Source organism: Chelonia mydas, chromosome 21 (assembly GCF_015237465.2).
Source record: "Chelonia mydas isolate rCheMyd1 chromosome 21, rCheMyd1.pri.v2, whole genome shotgun sequence".
In the NCBI taxonomy this organism is placed as follows: domain Eukaryota; kingdom Metazoa; phylum Chordata; order Testudines; family Cheloniidae; genus Chelonia; species Chelonia mydas.
Genome location: NC_051261.2, coordinates 4,973,198 through 5,000,488, shown reverse-complemented (window position 1 = coordinate 5,000,488; position 27,291 = coordinate 4,973,198). Strand labels below are relative to the sequence as shown.

The window sequence follows — 27,291 nt, the reverse complement described above, 5'->3', positions numbered from 1 at the left end:
TTGAAAAACCCTTTCACGGTTTTTCTTATTCCAAATAGTAGCAGTTTGGTTCTGACATGTAAAAATCTCAGCAATTAAACCAAGGTATTGCTTTAAATTCGTCTGATATTTTTGAAAACAAAAACAAAAGAAATTTGTTGCAATACCAGCATAGTAACTTCCTATTTAATCTAATCACAGTCTTTAATTCTTGCAGAGGTTTCTTGATAAAAGGACTTGAATGCTATTGAAATGAAAAGCCAAAGTTTGATAGACAAACAAAACGTTTTCTGAAATTGTATTCTTTACAGTATTCCCTACTGCTATATTGAAAACTACCTAAAAAGCTGAGTCTCTGACATTTACTTCGCTTTAAAAACAGAAAACAAAACATTACCTCTCTGCTGAATCTTAAACAAAAATAAAATACAATTTTTTTTACTGTTTGTGAAAAACTCCAGAACAACAGAAGGACACACTGATGTTTCTCACTCTCCTTTTTTGTAACACACTGAAACCAATGGGGTTTTTACCCATGTTTTCTTCAAGTTAAAGGTTCAGTTATTAAAGCAAAGATCAGCAGAGTTTACCCAGAGTTCCTCTCCATTTGGCAGATATGCATTCTCTCCTCTCTCCCACTTCCACAAGTTTTACAACAGTATTGCTTGTTGTGGAACGAATTAAATTCTTAAACACAAGTCAGATTCAACGTATTGCTTTGCAAACAAACCTTCACCTTTCTTTTTTTTAAAAGGAGAGCAACATATAGCAGAAATGTTGACTATTTTCACCTTTTCTAAGTCTGATCAGGCTAGAGAATACGGTAGGTAAGACATTCATTGCTTTGTAATTTTTATTTTATTTTATTTTTTGAACTTTAAAGTTTAAAATTTAGTTGAAAAGTGTACTGTACATTGTTGGTGCTCGTAATATATAGCATGCAGTTGATGGGAATATTACCCAGTATGTAACAGGATAGTTGGCTGCAGATCAAAAACAATAGATTAGCCCCAGATTTACATGTAAAATGATGGGGGTTCCTTTTATTTTCTTCAAATTAGAGAATATGCTATTTAAAAGTGCATAAATCCATCTGCACACTTTGTGATAAAATAAAAAGCAATACATATATATTACGTATCAAACAGACTGTAAGACGAATGATCTGTCACAGAGTTAATCATGGGTTCAAATTGACTCTCCTTACACACCCAAAGCTCCCACTGACTTCAATGGACTCGGAACTCTAACAGATAAGGAAGTTGACTCAAAGCAGTTGTTTGTTCCTCTGTATACCAGCCACCTACCACACAGAAATACGCACTTGCGGGAAAACTGCCCTGAAAAGGCAGTTCTGTCCAGCAAGCTCTTGAATACAGATGTGTCACAACAAGCCATTTGGATTGCCCAAATGAGAAACCAAACCTGCAGGCTGATTTTAAGAGAGACACAAAAAGGCTGATGTTTTGGGCAGCTGGAGCTCTTGGATTTGAGAGATCCCAGCCAGTTACATGTCCAACTCTGTAAGGGGCTGGAAACATGCCCCCCTCCCCCGAATCTTGGTTTCTAGGAGAGAGTGTGGTATTTTGTAGCAGAGTAGATGCAGAAGTGAGCTGTTAGAACTGGGTCATGGGTGGTCAGATCTAGTGGTCAGAGCAGGAGTTAGGCTGAGTTGGGTCCCAGAGGGTCAGAGTCTGGGACAGGCCAGAGGGCAAACCATGAGTCAGGCGTCAGGGTCACCCACAAAGGAAAGCATATATAATCTCCTTTCCTGTGGTAAAAGGTGTCCTATAGCTACAATGGATCACTCATTCTTGTCAGGTATTTACCCCATGTCTATGCCTGCCTTCTGCACCTGCTTTCACTCTTACTTAATCCTTTTCTAACTGATTATCTGTATTGTTTCAATGGAAGTCAGTAATAACATGTGCAGGCCTGGTCCTTCATGCAAAGAAAATAAATTCCTAACCTAATTTTCATAGCAAGCTGAAAGGTAGATCTGGAAAAGACAGATTTTAATTCTGGCACTGATTTTTATCTGACTGTATTGCCTTTGATTCTTTTGTCTCCGTTTTATTTCTGTCAATCACCCAGAATGGGATTTTCAAAAACTCTTAAGGGCATTGGCATGCGACTCCCATAGAAAGTTAATGTAACTGGGTGCCCAATGGGAATTAGGTGATGGGATAGTGAAATTAAGAACAAATATACAAAAATACATTATACACGGGAATGACAGACTAGGTCAGACTAGTGAAGGAGTGGCACGAAATGTGAAAGAAAGCATAGTGTCAAATAAAGTAAAAATCTTAAATGAATCAAACCAGACACTCTCTATGGACAGAAATGTACACCTGAACGATACAAGTATAGCAGTTGAAATATACTGCTGACCACCTGACCAGGATGGTGACAGTAACTGTGAAAAGCTCAGAGAGATCAAAGAGGCTACAAAGGCAGAAAACGCAATAAAAATGGGTGATTTTAACTATCCCCATATTGACTGGGTACATATCACTTCAGGAAGGGATGCAGAGATAAAATTTCTAGACATATTAAATGATGGTTTCTTAGAGCAGCTTGTCCTGGAACCCAGAAGGGGAGCGGCCACTCCTGATTTAATCCTACTGGAATGGAAGATCTGGTCCAAAAGGTGAATATAGCAACCATAATGTAAATTAATTTAATATCCCTGTAGGGGAAAAAATGCCAAAGAAACCCATCACAGGAGCATTTAACTTCAAAAAGGGGAACTATACAAAAATGTGAAAGCCAGTTAAAAGGAAATTAAAAGGAACAGTCACCTGGGTGAAATGCCTGCAAACTGCAGGGAGAGTATTTAAAAACATCACAATAGAGGCTCAAACTAAATGTATACCCCAAATTAAAAAAAAACAGTAAGAGACCAAAAAATGCCACCATGGCTAATCAGCACAGTAAAAGATGCAGGTAGAAGCAAAGAGGCATTTTAAAAACATTGGAAGTCGAATCCTAGTGAGGAAAACAGAAAGAAGCATAAAACTCTGACAAGTTAAATGTAAAAAGTATAATAAGGCAGGCCAAGAAAGAATGTGAAGAGAAACTAGATATGGACACAAAAACTAACAGAAAACAAATTAAGTACATCAGAAGCAGGGAACCTGGCAAACAGTCAATGGGGCCATGGGATGATCAAGGTACAAAAGCAGCACTCAAGGAATACAGAGCGGTTGTGGAGAAGCTAAATGATTTCTTTGCAGTGGTCTTCATAGCAGAGGATGTAGGGGTGATCCCCCAACCCAAACCATTCTTTTTAGGTTACAAATCTGAGAAACTATCCCAGATTGAGGTGTCAACAGAAATGGTTTGCAACACATCGATAAATTTAACACTAATGAGTCACCAGGACCAGATGGTATTCACCTAAGAGTTCTGAAAGAACTCACATATGAAATTGTAGAACTACTAACTGTGGTATATAACCTCTCTCTTAAATCAGCCTCTGTACCCGGAGGATAGCCAATATGGTACCTGTTTTAAATACAGGCTCCAGGAGGTGATCCTTACAAACTAGTAAGCCTAACTTCAGTACCAAGCAAATTGATTGAAACTATAGTAAAAAAACAAAATTACCAGACATAAAAGAAATATAGTATGTTGGGAAAGAGTCAATACAGCTTTTGTAAAGGGAAATCATGCCTCACCAATCTATTAGAATTCTTTGAGGAAGTCAACAAGCATGTGAACAAGGGTGATCCATTTGATATAGTGTACCTGGATTTTCAGAAAGCCTTTGACAAGGTCCCTCATCAAAGGTTCTTAAGCAAACTAAGCAGCCATGGGGTATGAAGGAAGGTCATTTCATGGATCAGTAACCATTTAAAAGATAGGAAACAAAGGGTAGGAATAAATGGTCAGTTTTCACAATGGAGAGCAGTAAATAGCTGGGTCCCCCAAGGATCTCTATTGGGACCAGTGCTGTTCAACATATTCATAAATGATCTGGAAAAAGAGGTAAACAGTGAAGTGGTAAAATCTGCTAACAATACTAAATTACTCAGGATAGCGAAGTCCAAAGCTGACTGCGAAGAGTTACAAAGGGACAACGCTAAACTGAGTGACTGGATGACAAAATGGCAGATGAAATTCAATGTTGATAAGTGCAAAGTAATATACATTGGAAAAATAATCCCAACTGTAAATACAAAATATGGGGTCTAAATTACCTGTTACCTCTCAAGAAAGAGATACGGAGGTTACAAACCTGTAATCGGGGTTCTTCAAGATGTGTTGTCCCTATATGTATTCCACATGTGAGATACACATGAGCACCATGTGCCTGCATCTGGAATTTCTTGCAAGCAGTGTCCATTGTCTGGGACACATGCCTTAGCCCTCCTCACCCAGGGCACTAAGGGCAGTGTGGGCCAAGGCGTCTCCAGTTTCCCATTCCCAACTACAGCAGAGCAGACGGAAAGCGGGTAGCGGAATACAGATAGGGACCACACATCTCAAAGAACCTCCAGTTACAGGTAAGTAACTTCCATTTCTTCTTTGAGTGATGGTCCCTACGTTAATTCCACATGTGGGAGATTAACAAACAGTAGTCAGATAGGAGATGGGTGCAGGGACACAGAAGTGACAGCTGACTGCAGTACTGCTGTCCCCATAGCCGTATCCACAGCTGATGACTGTACCAGGGCGTCATGTCTTGTGAAAGTCTGCAAAGAGCTCCAAGCAGCTGCTCTATATATCTCTAGAATAGGGTATGTCCCTCAAAAACACAATGGGTCTACGATGGCCTCGTTGATAGGGAGTGCCACTGGACTGGGATCAGAGGGCTGAAGAACGTCTAGTAAGCTGTGCTAAGGATCCTGAATTTCCTCCAGCTAGATTTGTATTTCTGCCACTATCATGTGCATGAGTTTTTGGTGTTGTTCTGGCAGAGAAGGAGTAGGAGTGACCACCTCATTTGATGACAAGATTGTTCCCAGAGCCATTGGAACCGGCTCTCCTTCCTCCTCCGAATATGCAGATGGAGCTGGTTGTGTATGGCCGGGTGATGGCAAGCAGGAATCATGCACTGATCCTGGTTGTCTGGATTAGGACTCCCACAGTCCCCAATATTGCCAGTAAGATGGATCCACTGGTGGGGGGGAAACTATGGCACAGAATACCATCAAGCCCTTGGCCAGTTGTGTCTGGTTGGAGGTTAGAACCCTGACCTTCTAGGCCTTCTGTCTGGGGCCACCTCTCCTCAGTGCCCCAGAGACTTCTGTGGAGCCTCTGACTCATCAGAAGAACAGGCCAAATCCTGGATTACTGGTGGGACTGATGGTACTGATGGCTGTGCTTCAAGGGTAGCGGCAAAATGGCATGAACAAAGTGAATAAGGAAGTGTTATTCACCCCTTCGCATAGCACAAGAACTAGAAGTTACCTGATGAAATTAATAGGCAGCAGATTTAGAATTAACATGAGGAAGTATTTCGTCACACAAAACAGTGTCAACCTGTGGAACTCATTGCCCGCAGATGTTGTGAAGGCCAAAAGTATAACTGGGTTCAAAAAAGAATTAGGTAAATTCACGGAGGATAGGTCCATCAATGGTCACGATGATCAAGGACACAAACCCATGCTCTGGGTGTCCCTAAACTTTCAACTGCCAGAAGCTGGGACTAGACAACAGACGGTGGATCACACAAAACTGCCCAGTTCTGTTTATTCTCTATGAATCATCTGGCACTGGCAATTGTTAGAGAAAGGATACTGGGTTAGATGAACCATTGATCTGACCCAGCATGGCCATTCTTATGTTCTTCTTATCCCATTACACTCTACTCTTCTCCAACACACTGTTCGATAATTCATCATAAGTACAAATTTATAATAATATATTAAAAAGCCACCCTCATTGTAAGACCCCAAAAAGGTTGAGGAGATTGAGTATGGGGGTTCGGGGAAGTGTTCATTTAAAAAAAAACTCTGAGAAAAATTAAGGCATTTAAAACTGAGGATGGAAAATTTGAGATGTTGGTCAAGTTTTGTAAAAATGGGTTCTGCCTCCCATGGTTCTGATCTTACAAAGCAACGATCATGTAATGAAAATGAAAGCATTCAAACCTCACAGAACCCAGAGCAGTGGAGTAACAGTGATGTGGCAATACTCTGTATAGTTAACTGAATTTTCAGATGCTTGGCACATTTGGAGTCAGTGTTGGCAAATTCTAAAATTTTATCATTATGAATGGAAAGAACACTCGGAAAATAAAGGTTTTTTCTCTGTATCTGTATTGAAAGTTTGTAATTTTTCCTGTTAATTTTTTCCTTTTTCCAACATTAAAGAACAATTCTGTGATTCCTCAAATCAAAGGGAGAAACTACTGGTTTTTAAATATGTAGCTTATGCTTCTGTTCTACAGCACAAAATGATGATCCATCAAGTTTAAGTCCTACAGGTGAAAAAATGATCGCGGGAAGGAATTAGAAACTAAGGTCTCAATCCAGCAGAACATTTATTAATGTGCTTAACTTTAAGCCTAACCCTGTGTTTGTAGTTAAGAACATGCAACAGGATGCCCAGCCAAGTCTTCCAGTGAAGGATCCAAATTAATGAAACATTTTAGGTTAACAGCTAATCATATTTAACTGCCTCCGACTTCTATAAACTCCTCTTTGCAGATTGTCTGTCAGGTCAGAAAAGAGGTTTGATCCAAAGAAAGAATATACTGCTTTTACATTCACCAAAAGCTCGTTCAACCATCCTCTTTTCCCTCAACCAAAAAAGAAAAAAGAAAAAAGAAAGGAAAAAACCCCTGTTGATTCACTCTTGCAGAGATTAATGCTAGTGGGAAATATCAAGCTCATCAGACACACAGCAATTTTATAACCTGAACAGGGAGAGAAAAAAGAGTCCTCAAAAGTGTTTATATTTGTTTTGGCTTCTTCCTCCTTGTAAGTCTCCAGCCTTGAGCTTCAACACAAGCCAAACCACGTCAAGTGAGCCAAAGGTAATGATAAGCATGCACTGTTGAGGTCATTCTTAACCCAACTAGAGACATTTGCATATGAAAATTACAAACTGAAGACAAAACAAAAATTATAAATCTTCCTGTGTGTAAAAATAAATTAATAAAAATAGAATTGTGCATAATATATTTACATTAATGGATAGTGATTCCTAAATTGGAGGATATGCTGTAGGAGGCCAAGCATTAAGATTTAAACATCTCATTTCCTTGGAATCACAGGTTCAAATCCTACCAAGGTCAACTTAGTCCATGTTCCTTCTTAGGTAAATACATTGAGATCCATGCAATTAGCTGTCTTTCATATGAAAGTTTGGCTTGGTCTAGACTAGCAACTTACATTGGTATAACTACATCGCTTCGGAGTGTGGATTTTCTACACCCCCGAGCAACGCAATTATATCCGCCTTACTCCCAGTGTAGACAGCAGGAGGGTTTCCTCCACTGACACAGTTACAGCCTCTGGGGGAGATGGAGTACCAACACCAATGGGAGAAGTCTTCCCATCGGGGTAGGTAGCATCTTCACTAAAGTGTTACAGCAGCACCATTGAAGTATTTTAAGTGTAGACAAGCCCTTTAAGAAGAGAAGCTGTCTGTTCCTCATGGACACTAGAAGATGCCATGGCAATTTTCATAAGAGTGGTATTTTGCCTTGATGCCCTGGCCAGCATTTGTCATCCTACCAATGCTGTGCAGCATTCAGAATGCCATTTTCTAAGGTAGCGGCAGTTCAGTGGTGCTGTACTACACACACTGTGTCTACATACAAAAAAAAGGTATGTTCTTACCTCAGGTTAAAACAGCAGTGAAGACATGGCAACTTAGCTTTTAACTCACATTAGCAAGGTAAATTCAACCCCAGGCTGCCATATAAGGCTTTAACTATCAGAATTAAACCCATATATTTACTGCCCAGATTAATTTACAGTCCAAGTATGACATGACAAACACATGCAAACAAGACATTGGGCATTATCAGGGATGAGGGAATACCTGATGAGCTGGTCTTAAGGCAACACCTGGAGGAGGAAGTGGGGGGTGGGGGGGAAGAGAGAGAGAGAGAGAGAGAGAGAGAGAGAGAGAGAAGTATAAGGTACTAAGCTCTTGGATCTCTTAGGCAGCTCAAGTGCAATACCTTTCCTGCAATATATCCAGCAAGATAGATTATCTGGCTTTAAACATGTAAGTATGAAAAGAAAGAAATGTCCCCATTGTCACCAAGATATTGTATCAAGCTCTTTATCAGCACTGATGATGTTAAAAAAGAAGCTTGCAGGCTACATTTAAAATAAGCGTTTCTCAAACACATGGTGTTTAAAGAAACAATCTAAAAATGGTTATTTGATTTTGCAAGTTGTGTTTATTTGTAAAGGGGCTCCACTTTTTACTTTAAAAGACAAAACAACCACTCACCGTCTCTCTTTCTCCACTCCCTATTCCTTCTCTCCACTCAAGGTCTTGTAAGGTCATGAAAAGTGTCAACGCAGACCGGGCAATGCTGACTTCCTGGACTCCTATCATGTATGTAAATTACATTACCATGTAAAATGTTTTGCAACAACTAAGCTGTACTACATAATTTTTCACTTCAATTGAGACAGACCCAGAACAGGTTATGAAACACAACAATTATATGCACTGTTCATAAGTCATGGCAACGTATTAAACCACTAGAAAGGTGAAGTGAAAGCTACTGCTTTGTTTAGGAATTCACACTTTTACCTTGCAACCACTTTCTCTAGAAAGAAATAACTTTTCAACTGAAGAGCCAGGTAGCAAGGTTAACACCAAACTAGGAAAACACTTGTGAGTGATTCTATTTTTTCTTTTTTTATCCCCTAAAGTTATTTTATGCTGATGAGAACTACTTAAGATTGAGTACTTTACTCACAAACCAGGTGCAGCCTGGGCAACCCCCATCCTGCTCCACCTCGTACTTTAACCTGGGAACAAATGGCTAATTCAGTCTCCACAATCCATGCAGTCCTTGGCCTGTGCTGAGACTGTCCATTACGTTGGTGTTTTTTGTAACAGGGATACCTACCTAACAATAGATGGAGGACACCAAATAATTTAATACAGGCTGCAAGCATCCACCTGATGGAAAGAGCTTTCAATAACCATCAAGCTGAAATGATGAAACCATCAGGCTGGAGACAGGTTCATCTGGAAGACAACGCGTTAGGAGCCCTACAACAAACTCTAAGGCCTGGTCCATATTTAAATATTGTATTGACCGAGCTACAACACTCAGGGCTGTGAAAAATTTTGCCCCACATGCAGTAGTTCGGGCACTCTAACCACCAGTGTAGATGCAGCTATATTTAGCTATCCCCTCTCAGAGAGGTGGATTAACTACGCGGACCAAAAAAAACCACCACCACCCTTCTGTTGATGTAGGTAGTGCATCTGCTGTGCTGCAGCTACGCTGCTGTCGCACTTGTAGCGTAGACACAGGCTGAGGTACCCGTCCTCCCCACGGCGCTAAACGGTGTGGACTTCTGAAGAATTACGGCGCTGAGAAAGTGAAATATCCAATATGCAATAGATAAAAGGAGTCTTTTGGGGCACCTAGCTAAGAGAGAAGACTAACAACATAGAATAGTCTCAAGGATGCTTGGCTAACAGTCCCATTGACTTGGGGGAAGGGATAGCTCGGTAGTTTGATCATTGGCCTGCTAAACCCAAGGTTGTGAGTTCAATCCTTGAGGGGGCCATTTAGGGATCTGGCGTAAAAAGTGGGGACTGGCCCTGCTTTGAGCAGGGGGTTGGACTAGATGACCTCCTGAGGTCCCTTCCAACCCTGATATTCTATGATTCTATGACTTAAGGGTGACCTAATTAGTTTTATAGCTTTAAAAACACTGGACATCTCAGTTGAACATTTCAACCAGCTCTCTACCTCCATGGAACCAATGCTTTAGATTCCCAAACTGTGGTACATATACTCCGGGAGGTACGATGGAGAAATTGTGTAATGGTGGGTTTATTAATTATTTATTTATTGTATTTTTCTAATAGACTACTCAGACAAAGCTTTAAAACTCGGTGGGAATTTGCTATATAAAATATGGTAGTTAATTGACTTTAAGATGTATCAATGAGAACACAGACACATGGAGACGCTGACGTACAGAGCCCTCACCTCCAATCACCGTACAGTGCGGGTTCAGTTGCCCAGCAACTATCCAGTTTAACTGACCTCAGAACTTAGTCAGGGTTGTTTTTTTTCAATTGTATACATCAGACTATAACTCTATTCGTACATAACAGTGAAATATGGGCAGATGGCTCAAGACAGGCAGTGTTAAGAAGAACACAAAGTATCAGTAGTCAGACAGGTAAGGGAACACAGGAAACTAGTAGATCTGAAAGGAGGTATGTGGGCAGCTGGTCGATCTGGAAGGGGGTATGCAATAAGAAAAGTTTGGGAACCTCTGCTTTAGATTAATACTAAAAGGAGGGTATTGGGTTTGTGTTTGTTTTCATGTACTAAACATGTCTAGGTATGCAATGCACAGGTTATTTCATGCACTTCAGTTGTAATTCTTCCTCTTTCACATCAGGTTAATTAGTACAGTCATTTAGCATGGCCTCCAGCTAAACAAATAGTTTCAAATGCAACAAGTACATATTTTACAAATGACGTGACAATAAACTTTGCTGAATGCCTCTCAGCTAGGGAACTACAGGGATAAAAGCAACCACCAGCACACACACACACATTTGTATTAACTGGGCTTCAGTTAAAAGCTGCTCAGGCAGCACTGAACAGCCCCCATCCATTGCTCAGAGTAAGACAATAAGATTAGCCAAACTAATTTGCCTACCTGCCACCAATGATCTACAATATTAACTACATAATACTAAGAGGCAGTATCTAGTAATGAAAGCAGTTAAATGCATATCAAAAGACCTGGGTTCTGTTACTAACTCAAAACTGATGCGTCCAAGGTCATACAAGACATCTTGGTGCCTCAGTTGCCCCCATCTTTAAATAGGGATAATACTTACTTACCTTAATAAAGTACTTTTTGATTCTTGGACAAGAAAGATGTTAAGTGCAAACTACTGTCATTATAAGGTAATTTCCTGATGCGTTCAAATCCATCCTTGCTACAATATGTCCACCCGATAGGCAACAAAAATGTTCATGGTTCAGCTGGAATGAAGAGGGTCGGAAAACAGACAAAGGATGCAGCAGAAATACTGCAAGCCATAATAACTAGGGGGCTACACACTTTTTTGCTTCAGTCAGTGAAGCTGACTAAAGCTCACTGCACACACCAGGGGTCCTTGCGTCCATCCCCCCCCGACCCATGCCGCCCTCCAATCGCCCTCTATTACAGGGACTTCTTGCAACCCCTCCGCCCCATGCTACAGACTCTGTGTCCCCTATTCTCTACTCCATGCCAGGGACTGTGTCCACCCCCAGTCCTCCCCATGCTCTGTGTTCACCCAGCTTCTCCCCGTACCAGGGTCTCACATTCTCCCTCTGCCACGGGTTATGTGTGCCCTCCCAACCCATTCTTCTTCTTTTCTTTCTCTGCCAACATTTTTAAACTGAATTGGGAGGACAGGCAGAGCTAAAATGAGGGGTAGACATTGTTATGCTTGAATGTGTTAGTTAATGGCTACCATCCACCAGTTATCTGATCTGTCGACAATTACAGAGGTGGCTGAAGCTGCTAGCTCTGCTAACCAGATGCTAGGGGTTCCATGTATCTCCAACTTCCCTCTGCTGACTTTGCCAAAATCAACACGGGTTCTGCCTGTCAATGCCTAGAACATTCCCTGAAATTTTGCAATTGATCCGACATGGCGTTCCACAGTTATCACATTATATCCGATGAAGTGAGCTGTAGCTCACGAAAGCTTATGCTCAAATAAATTGGTTAGTCTCTAAGGTGCCAAAAGTACTCCTTTTCTTTTTGCGAATACAGACTAACACGGCTGTTACTCTGAAACCTGACATTACATCCAAACATCCAAGCATAGAAATGCTATCAAGTTGGATTTTTATAGCCCCTTTCACACATAACAGCACTTTGCAAATGTTAATTAAATGTAGCGACCCCTTTGAGAGGTGGGTATGTATTACTCATCTTATAGATGTATGAATTGAGACACAGTGATTTTCTCGAGGTTACACAGTAAGTAAATGACAGAGTCCTGACTCTGCATGCCCTTCTCTAACCATTGAACCACACTGAAATTCTTCTATGAGATGCAGCCAGTTAAAGTAGAGGTTTTTGTTTTGTTTTATAGCAGCACTTATAAGTGCAACAAGGAATATATGAAAACTAATGCTATTTCATAGTGTTTCAGCATGCACTGCATTTCATTTGTTCTGCTGAAAGGAATTAATGGCCAAAGTCCATTTGAAGACAAGCATGGACAGAAAACAGCTCAGAGTGGTTTGGAACAGAAAAGAAAAGGAATTCCAGTTTCATTCTCTAAAAAATGATTGTGTTAATAGGAAGCGAGTGTGATTCATTCGCTACAGATGACAAGATGTATTATTCAAAAGGCATTCAGATGAACTAGCAGCCATTTTGTTTTGTCAAGCTGAAATTCGAGCAAGGTGAGAGCCAAATTCAGTCAGTGGTGTGGGGGAATCATTCCACTGCTTCAGTGACAGCACCTCCAGCTCTGAGATAGAGGCTCTCTCCTGCTAGAGTAGGCAGGTAGGGAGATGCGTGCGTACACACATACAGGCCAAATCTTCAGCTGGTGTAAACCAACACAGCTTCTGTGCCATCAATACTGAGGGTCTAGCCTAAATACCCACCCACCATCAGTGATGTCGGCCCTATGAACTAGAAATCAGCATACTTCAGTTAAAGCCGTTTCACTTAAACACAGACATTAAAAAGCAGAGAATCTGGCTATGGTTACACTACCACTTACATCAGTAAAAACTTTTGTCAGTCTGGGGTGTAAAAAACACACCCCCCCCCACCAATTGACAAAAGTTTTACTGACAAAAAGTGCCAGTGTGGACGGCGCTTGGGCGATGGGTGACGTTCTTCCGCCCCTCATTAGGGGGTGGTTTTATTTTGTCAGCAGGAGAGCTCTCTCCTGCCCACAAAGAGTGTACCGCTGTAAGGTACACAGCGTAGACATAGCCTCAGAGGGGTTTCCCCATCTCTGCTTTCATGGCCTTAGATTGCAGCCACTTTCAAATGAACAGAGCTCCTGTTCTTGGAGTACCTGGAACAATGTTGATGGTGCCCACAGAGACCTGACATCCGATGACAGCGCTACAGATAACACAGGAAATCAGGCTGGAAATATATATGCATAGATTGAGGCAACAGCAGGCAGATCAATGAGACAGCAGAATCTACCCACAATCATTAAGGTCCTCTCTTTACTCTTCTCCTACTGCTTTACATGTCCTATTGATTGGAGACTGCTCCAGACCGTTCAGTAACGTACACAATCTTATGTGTTGCAGACTTATAGTGGGTCACCATCTATACTGTACATGCGTAGCATCAGGGTTGGAACGCAAGAATTTTTTGCTACAATGGATGTAACTCCACTATTTGAGCCCAGTAAGATCGTCTCTAACTAACAGCAGAAGTAGGTGCCTTCTACTCTCTTCAGTCCCAGCCACTAGAATGGTCGAAACGGTGAAATGGAACTCAGCCCCAGCCACTGGTGAAATGGAATTTTTACATTCTTCCCATTACTCCTAATCTAAATCCATCACCGCAAACTGATAATCTCTATGGAGCAAAGACGCACTCTTCGGCAACAGCTTGACTAATGTTTCCCTTTGATAAGAGGCTCAAGTAATAGAACCACAAAGATGTACTACGGTTTAATAATCTCAGCCATAATTAGCCAGACCTTTTGCAGAATGCTGTCGTGGAGCATTTTCTGGTTAGCTTAGTCTGCAGAACCTTCAGGAAATAACCACATTCCGTATTCAGGGTGATCTGTAAAGGAGTAAGAAAAGCCTAAGACAAACGTCAGCACCACCAAATTTTTCTTTTGCTTTCCAGAAATTATTTTGACTCAGACACTGGATTTAGAAACAGAAACAGGTGTGGGAGACGACTTGACTTTCTGTAGTTTGCTTACCTAAGAAAATATGTCTTGGAGCAAACAGACTCCAGGGCTTCTGTTCCGCCTTGTGGGCACTCTTCATCCCCACCAGCAATGGTCTTCTCTTGGACGTCTTCCAGGGATGACGCTGGGTCTGCTGATTAGACTAGACGCTGACTGGATGGACCAGTGAGGATGTGCACTTTCAGCAGTGCAAACTGGAGAGCGCCCTTTCTATCTCTGGAATCCTAATTTCAGTGCATGAAATAATTGTATCATATGAATATATCACATCACATCACATCACAGGCATTTCTCCAAAAACTGCAAAACATTCTGCAACCCAAAACATGGTTTAAATATCTCCCATTATACTCATTCACTTTTCACAGAGCTAATGCACGTATTTTGAAGGTGCAACTTAGGCAATAGTGTTTGAAAATGTAGCTCTGCATACACACACACACACAGCAAGCAAACTTCAGAAAACGGATTACTTCCCAACACCTGGAATACTTAAGTATCTTGTCCGGCTTTGGCTACTTGACCAGAATGTGTGTTACATTTTTGGCATCACGAACCACCTGCCACACTACAGAATTGTTTTCTAGTGGTGGTAGTTAGAAATGTCATGTAATCTTAAATATGGTGGAGAAATGCAGCAATTGCATAGAAATTTTCAGTGGTTGTGTGTCCTTGTAGGCTGCCCAATAGACACTTCACGGTTCAGCAGCATGGCCTCCAGGTGTTAGTAAGACACTTGGATAAGGAAGGACAGTTAATATGAATCATTTTCCCTGTTACCCTGAAAGAGCCATCTGTATGGCAGGAAGGAAATACACTTTGTGGGACTTTGCACTTGGGAGTACTTGCTGGAGAGTGGTTTAAGGCACAGATCCAAGTTGGCACTCTCCTGTGGAACTGCTGGTGATATCGCTCACCTTTAATTCCCAATTCCCACCACCTCCGCTGAATGGAAAAGGGGAAAGATGGAGTGTGGAACAATTCACCTGTGAGTTCTACCCCAATTCAAATCAGGTAATTATAGCATAAACCTCCACACACCCTGAAATGACCCTGCTGGAAAACATCCTGTTGCCTCTGTAATATATCAGGGAGATGCTACTTCCCTAGTTCCTCACACTGTCCCTGGGGAAGGGGCAGCACTAGACAGCCTGCAAGAGCTTTTTGGCTGACACTTGGGCTGGTGAGGAACAGCCAACAGAGGCATGGAGGCATCAGTGTTGTGAACTCCACAAGGCAGACACAGGTAGAGATAAGATTTGTCTTTAAAACCTTACTGCCAGGAGCTTTGAATTCAGTTTTCCTACGTTCTATGTTTGCAAAGCACCAATACATACCTACAGTCACTAGAGCAGTAAATCGTTTTTATACCCTGATTTTCCAAGGAAAGTAGCAAGCTTCAGAACAACCAAAGAGAAGAACCGTGCATTAAATATTTGAGTTCTTGCAATATTCAACACTTACAGCCCCAAGAGACAAACAGGAAGTGGGCAAGGAGACCAACAGTGGATCTGACTCTGAACCAGTGAACCTATGTTGACAGTGAAGAGAAATGGAAAGCCCCAAACTGTTGCAATGCGTCACGACATGCAAATCATATTCCTAGTTCCAGCCAACCCCTGCTGAAAGGGAAGTTATTTTATTAAACAAAATAGCACTACAAGTGGTTTCCACTGCACTGACTCAATTATTATTTGCTTTATTAAACTGTTCAGATTATCTCTCTGATAATCCTCACTGACCAATCCTGGAACCTGAATTCTTATAACTTTTATCTCTATTATAACTATTCTTGTCTATTTTATCTCCACACACACTGTAGCTTGCAGAACTTCTACATTTTAAAAGGCTTCATCCTCATTTGTTGACCTGTTCAGCCAACTTCTATTTGATGTTATGCCAGCTATTCAAAGCCGCTGCAACCAAAAGAAGGAAGAAAAAACAAAAAATCAGCTTCCCTGGATAGGCAGCAGCTAGTTTCAGCTAAGGGGAGTGAGGCTCCTCCTCCAGTTTCAGTCTTTCCTTCTCTTATTGTACCAGTGCTCAGATTTGATGTTAACTTGGTCAGAGCCAGAGCCAGAGCCAGATCTCACATTGGTGTAAAATCAGGATCAAGTAAGAGAAGCAGCCCCTCACCATTCCCACTGCCGGGGGTGAGGGGGGGGTGTTGTTATCCACTTCACCTCAGGCTTCATAGCATGAAGAGCCACCTGACTAAACAACATAACCAAACTGTATGGGCAGCACATGGACTGCTGGCTATGGGAAGCTAGCCCCCAGCTCTGACCCTTCTACCCGAGGCCCTGCCCCTCCCCCCCACTGGAGTCCAGAGCCCCCCGGACCATGGCCACCAGCCAGCGGCCCCAGCCCTCCCCGCCCCACAGTGCCGGGAGGGCGGGTGGCACAGGCAGCCCCAGCCTGAGCCAGGGCCAGGCACAGGGGAACTGGAGCCAGAGCGGGAAGCAGGAGGGGGGCCTGGGAGCAGAGCGTGGGCAGGGCCATGCCTGGCTGTTTGGGAAGGTGCAGCCTTCCCCAGCCTATGATACCCCCTGCCCAAGCCAAAGTGGCCTGAACAGCTCAGAGCACAAGCAGAATAATGGCAACACAAAATAACTCTGAAGGGAATTTTCAGGAGGGCTGAACATCAGAACAAAAGAGGAAGCAACAGGTGTGGGTCTGAACAAGAGACATTTGAAACATAATTTTAAAAGCTACACATCCTCTTTTTTCAAAAAACAAAAGCTTCTTGTGTTGGGAAGGATCACTAACAACAGTGAAACCAACTCTCTCCCTCAACCCCTTACACCTGGTATCAGTTACATTAAAGCATTTTTTTAGGGTTAAAAAGCGACCATGTACAAATGGCTCCTGCTGCTCCCTGCGTCTCTGAGTCACATCTGCTGATCTTTAATCCTGTTAACCCCATAGGAGCTCATGCAGCTATGGGAGAGACATCTCACACTTTTATCCCCCCCTTTATGTAACTATAAACATCAAGGGTGTGCATCTGTCCACCCCAGTAAGTTTTTGTGTTTCACTTTGCCTGCCTATATGTTGGCCAAAAAATGGTCACATGGCTAAAAGTTTAAAACCCACCATTTTTCACCGACGTACAGTGTTTTGCTTCTTATATGGCAACAGGAGTGGGGACAAATTTGCGTCAATAATGTCATCAATGATTCAGACACAGGTTGATTAGCTGTATGACTTACGGCCATCAGTTCTTGAGGTGGTAAGAATAATTTGCATCTCGCCTGATAGAAAATGATTGCCCACTAACCCAGAAACCTGCCAGGGAAAATGCTGGGTCAATATCAAACGCTGCCTACGAGTCCAAGCAATACAGTTCCAAAGTGAGCTGAGGTTTCACACTGTGGGCCTCAGTTATACTTGGCCTGGGCTGCCGATTCTAATGCCAGGTTTTGTAAAAGATATTCAAAAGGCTGCTCAAGTTATGTTCAAATGAAGAGAGGGCAGGCGCACTCTTTATTTATTTAAAAAAATCCCACAATAACTTGCCCCAAAAGACAAATTCATTTTTCAAACAAATCTCAAATTCTCCGCATCCACAAAGGAATTGTGAGGGCAGATGCACTTAGGGCTGTCTCATCAGATCACCACTGATTGTTTTAAGTTAACATCTAAGTAAGCAGAAGATGCTGAGGAAAATGCATATTTGAACCTACCCAGCTGGCTTTGACCGAGAGCAGTCGCCATCTGAAGGAACCCATGCAAAATGAATTCAATAGCCTAGGTCCATTTCCCAGAGAAGAAGGGACAGACTATCTTCTTCTGATAATCTCTGCTTGGTATAGGAGAGTGTAGGGGAAGGAAGGGTCAGGAGAGTCTGTTATGGCTCCCTGATTCTGTGGACTGGTCCGTGCCAGCCCCAGCGTGTGGTACAGATTTATGCCCCTGGAGAATTAGCAGAGCTCCATCTTGCCCGACACATCCCCTATGCCACGGCAGCTACGGGCAGCTGGCCCTGGGGCCTAGTCTGCTGGCTTTATGCAAGCAGATATTTCCTCACCGCCACAGGAATTCTCAGCTGGACAGCTAGAACCAGAATCCATCTTACAATCTTACTGTTCTACTAACCACTGTGTGCAGTGTTTACGACTACAAATAGTCTCATCAAAACCAATGGGGATCCACATAGTAAGATCTAAGGACAAGAAGCCTGCATTTTCAAAAAAATGTGACTTGAATTTTTGGGTGCCCAACTTAAGACATCTTAAAGGGGCCTAGTTTTCACAGGGCAAGCGCTCAGCACTTTCTGAAATTCAGGCCCCTTTCAAGCCATCTCAGGTTGGGCACCCAAAAAACAGGGACACCCAAAATCATTAGCCACTTTTAAAAAGCTAGGCCAATAGTCTCTGTTTTCCTGATCTGATCTGAAACCACAAAAACAACCCTACATCCTGCTCTCACTGACACCCAGTCTCAGCAGAGAGGCCCAGCATAGGAATGGACCATGAAGACTGAACTCCCCTCTGACTGATGGAGGGAGCTGCCATCCATCCTGGGGGCCAGAGGATGGGGAACTTGTGCCTATATCTGCTCCTTTTCAATAGGCTGCCAGTTCTGTACCTTTCATTAACACTAAATTATATACTCTATACGTAAATGCAGGGGACAAAAAAAACTACTGTTACAAGAAGCAAAACAACTTAAAGAAAGGGAAATTATGATGTACTATAGCAGAGCTCTGACTGTTTTCTGAGTAAGAAAGAGTTAATTAAAACAGTCACATTAAACTTTGGAAACTTGGCATTACTCTTTTTTTTCCTACTCATTTATTCCAAAGAGCCCTCCTTCTCTTCCTCCTCCTCCTCCTCCTCCACAGTGCTACTCATGTCTCATTAAGTTCATAGCTACTAACTGTCACACCTAGCAACCATTCCCTCGGCATGAACTAGTATTTGTTTCAGATTGTTCATCTCTTTCAAGATGGCCAGTTGCTGCTGCAAGCTTTCCCCATCACTTAATTTAAGGAAAAAAGATGATGCCTTATAACAGCTATGTCCCCCTGATATTTTTAAGTTATCGTTTCAGAAAACGATTTCTTGGTAAAATATGATGTACCACTTTCTAAAGCAGGAACCACGTAGTACATTCTAGTAGTTAAGATGGGAACTAGTCTAGAGAACTACTAATGACGGGAAAGCGTAATTACTGAAGATTAACATCATGACACATGGAATTTCAGATTTCCACAGCATGCAATAAAATGACCTCTAACCCCTTCTAAATGCCATCCGATTTATTTTGCCCTCAAACTTCCTGTTCTTGATGCTTTAACTAGCTGTGTTTTCTCACCAATCACAACCAAGGAGACTGATTCTTATTGCCATGAACCTTGGACAGTCATTTGTATGTACAAAGAGCATGTAATCAGAATAATAGTGTCTCACTATGCACAGGAATCCATAATAATGACACAATGGGAAGACAGGGGAGAATCAATCTAAAGGCTTTTCAGAAAGCAGACAAAAATGCAACCTTCTTATCTTCAGCCCTTCTTGCATTTCTTAACTCTGAGCATCCTTGTTAGTTTTACATATTGTGTCCCTTTGTCAAACTGCACCTAAAAGTGTGAGGGGAACAGAAACATTAGAAGACAAAAAAGGAGGAGGAGGAGGAGGAGCAGGAAGAGATCATATCAGGACAATCCTTGTGAACAAACAGATGAGGACAGAAAAATGAAAAGAGGAACTATAAGTAAGATTTGCATGTTGGCTTGAGCCCATGTTCTAATTTAGATGTCTAAGTAATTCAGTGTCTGCAAATCTTTTCCTTCACTCCAAGGCTTTCATCTAAAGAAATCTCTCTCCCACAAAACGTGTTAAGGTCAAGAATTATTTCTTGCATTCATAAGTGCTAGAGCATTGTCGGAGCCCTTTTGTTACCTCATTAAATCTTGCATCTGAAATATGAGAGGGGAAACCACGCTGAATGAAATATGGGCTCAAGCTTTTTAAGAACACAGAAGCTGCACACTCACACACTAAAGATTAGAGGGCACTTTAATCAGTCTTGTACTGTTCGTGCTCCAAGGTCTCTAACCGCAACCAATGATAGAGCCACAGAAAAGGAGCAGAGCCAACATGACTTCACAAAACAGCAACTTCAGTTAGTTAATGTATTAATCAAAACCATACCCAGCGCAGTAGTCAGAGAAGGGACAGGACAGGGGGAAGAGGAACATCAACAAAGTGGACTAACATTTATAAAAATACAATGAAGACACAGAAAAGTGTAATGGTTCATTTGTTTTCAGTCTCAGTTGAATTACCATAATCCTTTACTTTACCCCATGTCAGTAGGAATTTGCAGTCAACTGTTTTAAAGCAGAATTCAATTCAATATAGCTGCTGTTCAGTGTCAGAGCCTACATGTTTTCCTGTATCTTACCAAGTTTCCTTTCATAAAAGAGGAATCTCTGATAGCTGATGCTGTTCTTTCCAAAGTCTGTGGCTTGCTTGGGCATCTCATACAGGATGTCCATGAGGTCAGGCAGCACTGGGGAAGGGGAAATATAAAAAAGAAAAAAATCAGAACAGTTCATGATTCTGCACTAGGTTAGCAGTTGCCCGGGAAACAGAAACTACATGTAGGCAGAATTCATCCTGACAAAGTGAGTGTGTGCACGCACGGTATCTACACACCCCTCCCTGAGAAATAAATAACCAATTAGATCCATCTGGAACATTTCTGCTGAAAAGTTTTCAGCAAAAAACAGAGGGTGGGTGTGGAACTTCCACAAATGTATTTTTTCACACTTTTCAGCCAGCTCCAATAATACTCTGCATGTACACAGCCTCTTTCAGGACTTAAGGGCTTCATGGACATTAAGGCCCCTTTGCAACACTCTGGTAGCACGAAGGGGGCTTAAATTGGGCAGAACCCACCCAGAGAATCACCCCTACAAAGGGGCCTTCCTAGCTGGCATAAAGGTTCTGTACTGGCTCAGTGGAGATGGCAGACTGGAGGCAGGACCAGAGTCCACCATGTTACAGCTATTTTCTTCTCCCCAGGGCCCACAGGGGGCCATGGAAAGCAGAGCGTAGGTCGAAGTAGCCCTGAGGCTGCTGTAATTTACACTGCGATACGCACAGGCTCCTAAATGATCCCAAAATATAGGGACAAAGGTGGCTTTAAGGGCTTCACCATCCACCCATTCCCAGAACTAGTGTTAACTGAGGATCAGACCCTAATTTTCTCAACACCTCTGAGAGGAAATACCCCCATTTTACAGGGGGGAGACTAAGACACAGAGGAAATGTGAATTACACACAAGGTAATATAATGAGTTAACAGTAGAGCCAGGCACAGGACCCGGGGATCTGGTGTAACAAGCGGTAGCACATAGAGAGAACTGAACTGGGTGAACTTCTGAAGCTTGGGTTGAGATGTCCATGAGAAGAGATGTGTAACTCATGCCCACTCAGTGTGACACTGTCCCCGTCTGCCTCACTCAACCACTATGTGACCTCCCCCTCTGCTACAATCATTAGATCACATGTCTCTCTTAGTGAGCATCCTCATCAACCTAGGCTGAACGTGAAAAATCAGAGATAGGATAGCCATTACTATTTTTGTTTCAGTGAACTTAATGCTGGTGAAAGGTGATAGGCAGCCTTCCATACTCCAGCATTATCTATTCACAGGATAGGAACAGGCCATGACAATCTTCCCACTTGCTTCAAAAGTTTCCAGTGGGAGTTTTGCTTGAGCAGGGACTGAATAAAAACAAGAGAGCGTGCCCTTAATTATTACATCCCTGACAGCACCCTACACTTATATTCATTGCCCTACTACTGTGATACAGCTAATGAACTAAAACAACATAGGGCTCTGATCCTGCAAACCTTACTCAGAGTAGTAATCCTGGAAGCCCATGAGACCTCCCACTAGCAAAGTTGTACGGCTTTTTGTCGCATTCTATCGTAACATAATAACAGGAGAGCCAGCATTTCTGTTCCAAATAGACCATCGGTTTGAACTCTCGTTCAAGTGAAAGTTAGTTTCCAAGATGCCAGCGTACCAACACACATTTACCTTGGAAATATCTTACTGGGCAAAAAGATCGAGATGCAGATTTTTTTTTTTTAACTGAGTAGCAGACAAGGGTTTGGTTTGGCCAGTCACTAGTTTTTTTTAAGAAATATTTAAAAATATGTTTTTAAAAAGAAAACATGGAGAGAATTTAATAAAGTTTGGTATTTTCGGGAAGATTTTTTTGAAATGGTAGAGATATTTGAACACTGGCTGCTACGCAAGTGTTGCAGTCACATTTCAAAGCAATTTCTCTTATGCGTAACTGCTGCACTGAACCCATGTTACTGCATGATTAACTCTTGCTCTGCCAAGTGGTTTAATATGGCTAGTGGTTTCAATTCATGTCAATTTTTGTTAGGGACGGTCAATTTTAAACAGCTTTTGAATGATCAGAGCCATATTAAAACCTTGTTAAATGGAGTAGTTAGCTTGTATAGCATTATCCTCCCACCAAATAACAGTCCTATTCCCTCCACCAAACCAAGAACGTATGGCTTAGTGCAGAGGAGCCTTCCACCGGTCAGAATCTGACTGCCCAGGCTGTGGATCGGCAGTAGATTTGCCAAGGCTAGCACGGTGGAAAATCTGGGGAAGCCATGCTGCTGCAGTTCCACTTGTGCGTGCTCCTCCCCTTCTCTGCAGCAACCTGGAAGGAGCGCCCACAGAGCACACTCTGCGTCACATCCATCTGCAGCCTCCTAATGCCCTGCCAGCCCTCCCGTGCAAGAGTCAAACGAGGCATTAATATAGACCAATATACTTTTTATTGGACAAGACAACCAAGTAGAAAACTATGCTCCACTGGTCATAGATCAGAACAGTATCATTCTAATCTGTCTCATGCCAGGCCTAGAAAGAATAAATGACATAACATGCAACTGCAAGCCAATGCTAACTCGCTGCACTGCATTAAGACACACCAACTCATACGGCAAGTTCACCCCACATTTTATGGCCTTGACATAGGGGGCCACATTACCTTCTATGTCTAGATGAAATGGAGTGGGTTAAAGAAAGCTTGAATAACTTTGCCTTAGTAGGTTAAAATCTAAGGGGTCAAATTCAGAGCTGGCTTGTGAGGATGAAATTCCACTGAAGTCAATGACTTACCCCAAGCTTTAAAAGGAGCGATGGGGTGAAATTAAGCGAAGGGAAATTTCAGCTGTTAAAGGAGAAATGCCTAGCGGTTAGCTCTACTAGACTGTGGAAGTGCATCCCAAGAAAAGCACTAGCAGACTCATCGCTTTAGCCATTTAAAGCTAGCCTGAACAACATACTGTATTGACCAATCCTCCACTGGACTAGATGGAACCCAACGGGGCTTTTTCAGTTGCTAACTTCTATGAAATGTCTGTTTCTAAGCATTAGCAAGGGAATTCAAGCCTTTCCCTGTGCCCTTGAAGGGAAGGTGGGCTACATGCATGTCACCAATCAGTGGCTTGGCACAGAAGGGTTCTAGGAGGTAGGTACTGTAATGCCCCTAAAATGATCACTGCCATATAAGCCCTTGATGCAAGGCCATATAGCAACATGCTATCTGTAGTTTAACACATATTAGAACCACGCCTTCTGCTTTATTTTGCAGATCCCTCAGTTGAACCGTTGACTAAAGAGACTCAGAACTTTCATCTTCTGGCCATGTCTCAAGCTTCGGGCCGTGTGATCCTTAGATGGTCCTCGAACCATTACATTTTCCTTTCCTCCACAGAAACTATCCTTGCACCTTGAGGGTTGAAGCCAGTGCTTCATATATGGATGGGCGGCAAGAATGCAGGCAGTTGTGACGCCATGTACGTGGATCCCACTTATCGGTCTGAGGATGGGGGAACCAACCTGCCAGTGTCCAAATGTTTTCAGTCTAACACATGTGTCAGTGGTTCAATGGCAGCTCTGAAGTGAATGAATTTCATAATCAAATATGAAGCCAGTGGCTGCGTAAGGACAAATCTTCTAACCCATTTGCCCTATACAGAAAGTGTTGTGCTTGGAGATGAAGGGATGTATTTAAATAGGAAATATCTGCTTCTTGGAAAGCTTAAGGTCTGAATCATGCTGTGTTGGTTTGGTTTTTCAGCAGACAAACTACCACATAGGTTTTTTTGTGGGTGGAGAGGCAGCACTGCCATCAGAATTAGCAGCTGGGTTCCTTTCCCATGAAAGCGAAGTAACAACGCCAATACACATTAGGGGCCCAGAGTTACTTGAAAATACCACTGGCTTGTGCAAATGGAAACACCTGCACAAAATCAGGAATCAGCTGCTCAAGCAACAAGGGACAGAAAAGCCAGTGAGCAGTGACTAGCTCTAAGAATACACAAGGGACTGTGCTAACTAGATGGTCACTGGCAGAAGCACAATCAGCAACCCAAGGAATCTGAGTGATAACAAATATGTGAGCAGATATGCAAATATGGATGGCTTTTTATTTAATTAGTTTTTGCACAGGTGCAACTTAGGTGTCTATGTTTGAAAATTCGCTCCCTCTCGCTTACCAGTCCAGGAAAAAGGGTTTTTACCAGCTCTGAAGATCAGCTCAGAGCACAAAACTCATAAGTGGATTTCAAAATACGGCCAATTTTGATGGTTATTTAGATTTAGGGGTTTGGTTTGACCCATTATAAAAGTAGAGATTATTTGCAAAAGTCGGAGACAGGTGCAGAGCTTCATCATCATCAAAATTCAAGGACATTTGGTTCTGGTACCTGTTAGCGGCTGACGGTGAGACAGCAGAATGACCTTGCAGGAGCTGGTCTGATAGTCCACCCTGCTGTGGAAGGTACCTCTCTCTGGGCATGAGCACAGTTATTCCAAGATCTATCTCTGCATAAATTATATAAACACCATCAGTATTTCTTAATACTAGTAAAACCATTCCATGAGCCAACATAAGTATCCACTGCTCTTTTCGTTTTCCAGCAAAAACTGTAGGGGGGCGGGAGGGCAGGAGAAACAATGGAATAAATTTCCCCTCTATAAACCAGGGCATCAATGCAACTCGGAATTGGCATTTTCTATGGAAATCCTGTAATCAGGCACATTGCCACCCATAGGTATCAGCTATAACTAACCACTGCGGCATACGTCCCAACCCCAGGCACCAAAGACTGGTAATCCCTGGCCACACCCATACCAACTACAAGAGAACACCATGCACAGGGTTAAAAAAATCCTAAAGCAAGATTTGGTTTTCTCAATGGTTTCAGGGGGTGATTTCTGGTGGGTTGGGAAGGGGACAAAAATCTAGTATTTGGATGTTTTTAATAGATTTCTCCAAACAACAACAAAAGCATTTGCTGAAAGAACATAACCTCCTCACAGCATCAGCAAAGCTCTGTCACAGAGCCCAACGCCGTATTTATACAACATGGAAATTAACAGCAGCGGCACTGCAGGCTTAGAATCTACTCTGCAAGCAACAAAATGGCTAGCGGTGCTGTTGCCTCCATTTGGATTCCTTTGCTGCTTATGAGGGGTGAAAATGGTGGATGCCGATACCACTGCTGCTTTGGTTATGGTTACACGCTTTACTACGAACGTTAAAGTTATATCTCTATGAATCTCCATTCTAACCCTCACCACTCCACTCCACAAAGCGGAGACGCCCATCACCAACAAAACAGAATGCGTCACAGATGTAACACGACCATCAGCAAAACAAGTGCAGGAAGCAATCATGGCCGCCTGTTCAGTCAGAGCCCTGCTCAGATGCAAAAAAGAAAAAAAACACTGGAATTTCCATGGCCTGTGCTATAAGGGAGACCACACTGGTTCCTTCTGGCCTTGGAATCTAAGAAAAACATTAAGGTAATGCTTTCAAATGCATAATGCTGTCCATTGGAAGGTCTGAACCTGATTTACAACAGTAAATACTGCTATGGAAATCAGTAAGAGTTTTGCTTGAGTAAAGACTAAATGATTCAGCTCATTAATGAGCAAAGCCTCACAACACCTCTCTGAGGCAGGTATAATAAACCCCATTTTACAGAAGAGGAAGCCAACGCACAAAGAGGTAAACTGACAAGACCAAGGTCACACAAAAGCAAGTAAGTGGTAAAGCCAGGAACAGAAACCAAAACTCCGGACTCCTGTTCAGTGCTTAACCACTAGGCCACTTTTGACCAATTGATTGTTCATACTTCTAACACACTTACATTAGTAACTCCAGCCACATGACCTGAATGAGTCAGTTTCCCCATCACCCTCTAGAAAAATGCCATGGTTCTGTCACTGCCTTATTTCAGATGATCCTTTGAGTCCCATAGATTTAGCTGCAGCAGGTAACCTCAATTCCCATATGAACATGTGTTTAGCAGTGCAACTAAACTTAAAGGTTAAAATAAGACAAAAAAATGAGTCACAAGTGCAAACATCTCTGTAAGCAGCTGAGAAATGAGAAAAGGAATAAAAATGAACCACTCTCTATGCCTGAATACGGGTGCTCAGAAAGAATGCTTGCTCTCTGTTGAGTGGATGGGCTGCCAACTGTACCTCCTTCTCTAAATCCAGTGGGAACCCCAAAACATTATTGGGCACTGTGCGTTGCAACGATAGGTGGGAAATACAAGGGGCACCCGTATACATGACATTCAGCAAAATGGACTTAACCCACCATTCGTCCAAGCAACAGCTCTTAACCCAGCTGCTGCCTTGTACAAATGCAACTGCAGTATTGTGCCTATGTACATATATGTATTGTGTGCTCTGCAGTAAGACGAACAGACACATATTGTTACTGCCGTTCTGCTGCTCTGCGGACCTGGCACTGCAGGAAGCAAGGAGACTCCAACAGAGCCAAATCCACAGGGCGAGGGATCAGCAAGTCAGCAGGGACAGTGGCAACCACAGTAAGAGAATTTAAAATTCACCATGAACCTTGGCAGAGGGGGGGAGACGTGAAAAACGTAGAGATGGGAATGAGACGGGAAAGAGGGGGACAGACCAGTTATCCCCTCTGGCTTGTTATTTTCCCTCCTTCTGTCTCCTACCACTTCTCACTCTTTAGAAATGGTCTCCTCCCTCCTTTTTACTGCCCCAAGATATTGAGCTGGAGGTAAGACAGCAATGCAGGTGCCCTTTAAGACCTGATAAAATCAGTGCTGGAAGGGTGCGTGCGCATATATCTACGTTACATAAAAAATCAGAATACACGTTAGGAGAGAAACT

At 42.5% G+C, this 27,291-nt stretch overlaps 1 long non-coding RNA gene across 1 annotated transcript; it reads left to right on the top strand.

The window, feature by feature from the left end:
- The first annotated feature begins 417 nt into the window (after nt 1-417).
- Nucleotides 418-24,914, top strand: LOC119564436. The gene is made up of 3 exons (XR_005223307.2): nt 418-802; nt 8,443-8,508; nt 23,714-24,914. It is a non-coding gene; the product is annotated as an uncharacterized LOC119564436 (long non-coding RNA).
- Nucleotides 24,915-27,291: the final 2,377 nt, after the last annotated feature.